Genomic DNA, 6,000 nt, shown 5'->3' on the forward strand with positions numbered 1-6,000 from the left:
CAAAGAAAGAAGACAACCAGGGGTTGATGCCTACAACAAAACCCTATGTTCTCCATAAAGGCTGAGACTGCATGCTTAAGACCTGCACAAAGTCAAGCCTTCTGAAATCCCAGAATGGATTGAGAAAGGTCTCATGAAGTCTCACCCCCACCGAGGAGCTACTGAGAGTTGATGGTTGCTACATGATGGAATTAGTTTTTTTTTTCGGGCATGTGGGAATGGAGAGACTATTTTTATTTCAGTAGATAGTATCACAGCCATGCATATACAGGCAGCATTAAGGGACTCAGTGGATTCAAACAAACAAATAAAAAAGAGCACATAAATTTAGGAGGAAAAAAATGAAGTTGATGGGTGTGAAATTAAAGAGGATAGAATAGGGGTAGATTTGACCCAAATACATTATATGCATATTTGAAATTATCGAAAATAAAAGAATCATATAAACCATTATACACCAGATATAAAATAAAAATATGTTAACATCAATAACTGTTTACACTTTAATTGATCTAAATGAAACCACTGAGACTGAGGGTATGTTTCATACTTATGTGTAAGTGAAACTGTACAAAAGAAACTATGTTTGATCCATAATCATAAACTTAATGATCAGTTTCTAATCATGACATATCTTCATATACACCAGTATATTTATCCTTACCCATATGTACACCCATTCATGTGCCGCACAGTGTTAAAGAATTATGTGCGTGTGTGTGTGTGTGTGTGTGTGTGTGTATGTATATGGTTCAAGTCTGGAAGAAATTATTAGGATGATAAAGGTATCTCCCTTTTGAGCAACATATCCCACTGTTTCAAAAGCCAACATGCCCCACAAGGCACTGTTGCTGCCTTCCAGGGCGCACCAGCAGCAAACCACTTTTTATGCTTATTATTTCCCTTCACGCTGGTACTAGATAGATATCTTGCAGCTAACCATAGTTACATTATATTAGGATGAAACTGTATGAAGACACAAAATTCTCTTATGCAGTCTAATTTAGAATCCATTTCACAAACTCTGTAGTGCCCTACCTAGGAGCTGGAATGAGCCAGGAATTGTAAATTTCTGCATATATGTATGCTATACTGAAATTTAGTTATTAACTTTGTAATGATAATTCCCTCTTTAGAGACAGATTGCTCTTATATTCTATTGTCTGAAGCAAAATGCATTTTTTTCTATCCTAGATTCCTAGGCTTACATTTAGTCCTATTCATTTTATAATGAAAATAAACTCATAATGAACAGTGAATCCAAAGCTCAAAATAAGAACATGATATCTGACTTACAGTTACAGCTAGTCTGAGCTTAATATTAATCGGTGAATGAAACTAAGAAGCACAGTAAAATGTATTGTGGTTTTCTTGATTTTTCAAAGGATCACACAATTATTTCAGTAAAGTTTCAGAATGATATTCAAATACAAAATCATCAATATCCACTAGTTTTTGGTTAACAGTGTAAAGACTTACCACTAACACTGCACACACTTAACATCACTAAAATGAAAGAGGACAAAGGGGGTGTCAGGTTTCCTACAGTTAAGTCTACTGTAAAAATTAAGATGTTATATGAGACTTAAGTTCAGTGTTATAGATTAAGCTACTGAACCAAGTCCACAAGCTAAATGCTTTAAAGCTGTTCATGGATATAGAGTAACTTGTCTGACTTTAATGGAACCATTCATAGTTGCTACCTGTGTCATATTAAGTGTACACAAATATTATGTACATATATATTTATTTAAACATATATATATATATATATATATATATAGAGAGAGAGAGAGAGAGAGAGAGAGAGAGAGAGAGAGAGAAAGAGAGAGAGAATGGCTTGGGTAAATTAAAGTTTCCCAAAGGTTGTTATTAATTTCTGAATAGATGCACTGCCAAGAGCAATCTGCTCATGATGAACAGGGCATATTTGGTTACCCTGGCCGCTACCATGGATGTAAGTCACCGGAAGCAAAAACAGAAGCTACACAGCAGCCCATTCATGCCCACTGGCTATTCATCCTTCTTTGCAAAGGATGCAGAGAAGCAAAACCAGACTTTTTGTCCTGCCAGATGAGGACATCTAAACAACTAACACCTATTTAAAAATGAATTAAGATCTACTAGCTGTAAAATACCTAGCAAGGCTTTTATTCTGAAGAAAACAGTTTAAAGGAAGAAAGAAAGAAAGATTATAAAAGCATAGAAAAACACAATACAAGCAAAACCCATAAAGCCACAAAGGTGAATAGATTGTGGGAGAGGTGAGCCTGTGATCTAAGAGTTAACCTGTCTGAGCTGTTCTACTTTCACTTACTTATCAAATATCTCTTATACATTTGATACATATTGTTCTATGCTTAAACAAATTTTAAAGTTCATACTGCTGAAGTAACCCCTAAACCATAAAAGGATGTGGCTTGGCGAGGCATCGCCTCATCAAAATCATGAAGAAGTTAGTTTGAGGGCTGTAAAACAAGAAAAATGTTCATATAAAGTCAGAAAATTGATTTTTTTTTTTTCAGTCTAACATGCTGCCTTGTGGATAAAAACCAACTGGATTGGAGAATCAGTAACTGAGAAACCTGTCTGCATATAACGACTGCTGCTCTGTGTACTGCAGGAGAACATTTCCACCTAGAGTCCTTTCCCAGAATATCTGGAGACCAAATGAAATCAAGCGTAATGACTACCAGAGCCAGATAATAATCAGTTTTTAATTGAAGCATCAAGCCAATTAATTTGTGACAACTTCCTATCAGTTCTTATTCTGAACATGAAGTTTCATAGGACCCAGGCCATTTTCAGCTCCAGAGCATACAGGAAGACCTATTTAGTCTTTCCTAAAATTCGTCTTTACTAGAGAGAAAACATTTTAAAGAGGGTGCCTCAAGACTTATTTGAGATTGCAAAGCAACATCACTTGTTTGAGTCAGTAAAATTGTATGAATCATAAGACATTTTAAACCTCAAGCACAGTTTTTACAATGAAAAAAAAATCTTTTGCTGTTAGATGTGTTTCAGAAAGACAACTGAACCCAAAATTTTAATTTACTTTAGTTAACAAAATAAATACATGCTTGGTGGATGTATGGGCAGATAGCTATATAGACTGGTAAATATTTTTTTTTTTCATGTCGTAAAATTTCTAAGGAGAATGTATTTTAAGAACTAACCATTATTTTTTCTGGGGACCTTGGTAAGATATTTATCCTTGTCTCCCCTAAAAAACTTCATATAAATGTTCCCCAGATGAAGGTGTGTAATATTCTGTATTATAAAGCATCAATACATTTTCTAACCCCCACTGACATTAAATTTCAACTGTTATATAAAAATTAACTTTCATAGTTAGAGTAATCAATACGTAAGTAATGGGTGCTTTTCACAAGAAGGATAAGCAAACCACTTCATCATCAATGGGCAGCTGCTCCACTTAAGAACTTTAAGGTGAAAACAACTGGCAGTCTTCCAACACATATATGCCGGCTTTCATCAAGAGCTGCTTTAGTGTTGTCTGCCTCACACTCCTGCTGCACTGAAAGTAATACAGACTAATAAAGATGGTGAGAGCACCCTGGGGGGGGGGGGGACTTCATTTTTTTAAAATGTTAACCATTGCTTCTCAAGTCAGAAAATTGTTTTTCTCATTTTCATCCAGTGGCCCAATATCTTGTAACTGCTGGGTCCTGGCTTTCATTCATTATTTCCTAGAACATACAATGATTCCCCCTCCCTCCCATTCTTTGAGTATTATTCCACAAAAGGGTTAATATCTCAAGAGGTGTAACAACTGCCCTTAGTGCTCTCTAAAATTGCATTAGAGTAGAAAATGACCACACGTGATGAGCAAAAACTCCACACAGCAGACCGGAAAATGCATTTCCAGTCTTCTGACAGAGATAGGGTAATCTCACCAAGTATGCACATTATCTTGAATATTTATTTACTTTTTGTGTGGCTTATGCACCACAATCAAACCTACCTAGTGCCCACCATGGCCAAGTCACTACTTAAAAGAGAGATTTGTTAGTGCTTTGAGCATCCTAGAAAAATGTCGGAGGCACTGCGAAACGTGGAGAATCCTGCTTCATCAAATAATCTGAATTCAGGCCATTTCCCAACAACCCCTGCCCCCACCTCCTCCAGAGCCTTAACTTCGCCTTCTTCCTCCCCATGATGTTCTGGCCTTGACTCCCTACTCATCTTTTCTCCCCCTCTCCAAGTCATTCAGCAGCTTTGCTCTGTTCTCAGAGTCAGTCCCTTGGACCAGGAGCTCAGTAAAATGCTGAATGGGGCGACTTCACCAGCAGGTGAGGAGAAAGGGAGAGGAAGAGCAGAGGGTGTGGTACTCTCCTCTTCTTCACCACACCCCATCCCCTGAATCTTGCACTCTGGTCCACTGCAGCTCAGAGGGGACCTAGCAGAGTGCCTGGCTGAGCTCCTAGCAATAGTGACAGTCAGCCACTCGGCACTCTCTGCCAACAAAATAACATTAAGAAGAAAATATATTACTATTTTTAATAAGCTTGCATTTAAAGGAAGCAAATGTCCAGAGTAGGAGGAGAAACCGGATTAGTTCGACTGTACAGTCCTCAGAACGCCACAGAGAAAGAAGGAAAAGCAGCACAGACCGGGACCTCACAGACTACCTCCCACCCTTCCCGGGCTGCCATCTGAGTATCAGCCTGAGAATTTCCCCAACTACCGGCTCCGTGGGAAGTGGAGAGAGGCTTTACCTCCTGGGGCTGCCCTCAGGGCGCTGACTACGGTCGCCTCCCCGAAGTCGCTCTGGCTCCCCGCACCGATTTCCAGAGCACAGCCTGCGTTGCGACTCGCGTCCGGGAGACGGGGCGACCGGCTGGGCGGTGCGAGGGGCCTCGGGCGCCCGACCCCCGCCCCGGCTGCGCTGACCCCCTCTGCCGCGCCGCCTCGGCCCGGCGGGCACGCTCGCTCTCGGAGCTGCCCCTCCGCCGCCCGGCGCCCCCACACCCACCCTCTCCGCCGCGCCCGCTGGGAGCCTCTAGTGGAGGCTAAGAGAACCGCAGCCGACCCGCGGCGCCCGGGCTCCGACGCCGGCTGCAGGGAGCGGACCGGGCGGCGGCTTCCACTTCCCGAGCCCTGCGTCTAGCCCGCCTGCCCCAGCCTCACCCACCACCCAGCCCACTGCCCCAGCCTCACCCACCACCCAGCCCACTGCCCCGACCGGGGCCCATAGCTCCCTATAGCAAAGATGGGAGGGGTGTGAGGAGCTAAAGAAAAAAAAACCTCTCCAGAATAGAAAATAAAAACAAAACGAGAGCCAAGCCCAGATGTAAATCAGCCTGGACAGAAGACCCAGTTCCAGATGTGATTCCCAATAGGTATCCTGAAGTGTGGGGATAGGACACTCCCTTTTGCCGCCTGGTCCTCAACCATCTGCACCTGCTGGTCTTCCACTCGCCAGCCCGGAGCCATTCGCGCGGGTTGTGCAGCTGCGTGGCAACAGCCGGGCATGGGGGGGGGGGGGTGTCCGCGTAACTTACCTTAACCCCCACCGCGTCCCCAGCATCTATTTCAAGTTGTTCTCTGTCTGGAGATTCAAGCAGCGGGCTTGCGGTCTCTTACCTTGACACGCTCTCCATGCCCCTTCCCTTCGCGTCCTTAAAATCCAAAGCCAAGGAGGATGAAGCGCGCCGGAGTCTGGGGGCTTCTTTCAGGCGTCCCCCTGCCTTAGCTCTGTCGGCTTTTCCTTGCAAAGGGGCCAGGGAGGGAGCGTCAGTTTTACAGCCTCGGCAGCCTAGGCGTCTCCAAACCCTCAAGCCTGTGGCCACGGAGACGGGGACAACCTTGGCCGCTGTGGAAACCTCCCCTGTCCTTTGCTCAGGCAACTTGGCTGCGGTTCCAGTTTTTCTTTCTTTCTTTCTTTTTTTTCTCCGTGTCCCCACAAATGCGCCCTGTAGCCAAGCTGGGTCCACTGTCAGGAGCCGGGGCTCCTCTCTGATTCTCGCCACCGCACCC

The 6,000-nt window shown here is 43.4% G+C and overlaps 1 protein-coding gene across 7 annotated transcripts in view; it reads right to left on the reverse strand.

Annotated features, from left to right (window-relative positions):
• Nucleotides 1-5,672, reverse strand: part of Lingo2 (leucine rich repeat and Ig domain containing 2) — a 1,311,965-nt gene extending 1,306,293 nt beyond the window's left edge. For 5 of the 7 annotated variants that reach the window (XR_008719246.1, XM_055599279.1, XM_055599280.1 and 2 more), the window contains exon 1: nt 5,608-5,672. The gene's annotated coding sequence lies outside the window, so the exon portion shown is untranslated. The other 2 variants (XM_055599282.1, XM_055599283.1) reach the window with 2 other exon arrangements.
• Between the last annotated feature and the right edge of the window lie 328 nt (nt 5,673-6,000).

This window comes from Psammomys obesus, unplaced genomic scaffold (genome assembly GCF_907164565.1).
Source record: "Psammomys obesus unplaced genomic scaffold, mPsaObe1.curated_primary_1811, whole genome shotgun sequence".
NCBI lineage: Eukaryota > Metazoa > Chordata > Mammalia > Rodentia > Muridae > Psammomys > Psammomys obesus.